Source organism: Silene latifolia, chromosome Y, assembly GCF_048544455.1.
Source record: "Silene latifolia isolate original U9 population chromosome Y, ASM4854445v1, whole genome shotgun sequence".
NCBI lineage: Eukaryota > Viridiplantae > Streptophyta > Magnoliopsida > Caryophyllales > Caryophyllaceae > Silene > Silene latifolia.
In genome coordinates this window covers 155,158,959-155,160,174 of record NC_133538.1, presented here as the reverse complement: position 1 = coordinate 155,160,174, position 1,216 = coordinate 155,158,959, and positions in this window count along the sequence as shown.

Genomic DNA, 1,216 nt, shown 5'->3' with positions numbered 1-1,216 from the left:
ATGAATTAACTTAGGTGATGGCTTATAAAGACGTGTGACATCTGTATGTCATAGAAAACTAATGCGTGACCTCTATATGAGTCAGTTTTCATGCAAATATTAGGTGGTTTGGTTTTAGGCGGAATATGATGCAAACTATCGTTACGATGAAAAACATAAAAAAATGCAAAACGTAAATACAAGTCCTAGTGTGGCCTATCCTAGCAAAATGAACATAATACATATTTGGAATCCACTGTTGGACCCGAGAAGCTTGTCTTGATGTTCCATCTTGATCCATGTAGCGGGAGTGAGCATCCGATTCTCCATCTTTGGTCTTCTCAAAATTACAATTTAAAATTTACAAAATATAAACCTATTTACATTCTAAATTAAAACCGTAATTACAAAGAAAAAAAACCAAAACGGAGATGCGAGATCTCAAAATACAACCAAGACCGTGTTCCATCATTACGGTAACACGTTCTACTAAGGCCACACTAAGTTACAACCGTTTGTAAAATTAAATTCGTAATAAAAACATTCATGGCATTCAAAAGTAACGATAAATAAAAGATGCATCAACTAAAACAAAATTTATTCGTGACATAATTCCGTAATTATGTTAAATTTATCCAAACCACCTTTTAACGATTAAAATTATGTGACAAAGCCGCTTTAATCAACTTAATTTTAAACCATTACAATCCGTTACTTTAAATCGCTTTAAAATAACTAAATGGTACGTGTGTGAACCGTTTCACAATCAAGCGAGTACACAAAATCCGTATTGTATGCATTTTATGGCCGAAAAAAATAATAAAACACGACAATTTTTTTTCTTCTTTCACGGCTGGACCGAGAGCAATACATCAAAAAATTTTTTTTTTTTTTTTTTCAGCAGCTCAAACCGTGAGCAACAACAATGCAAAACAAAATCGATTTGATAAAAAAACCAATTGCAATTTAAACCTAATCCGTATAGAATTAAATCTACAATTGTCAAAACCATAACATATTGCTAAAGAGATCAATTATAATAACAATATGCAAAATCAAATCGAAAACAAAACAAAACAAACGACCGTCTGATCGGACAGTAACCGCATGACACGGTTTACAATAGCACAAAAAAAAAAAACAAAACCAGCCGTGTAAAAAAAACAGTTCGGCCGCACGGTTTTCAAGGCAGAAATTATCGATTCAAATCGTTTTATGAAAATCACAATGAAAAATT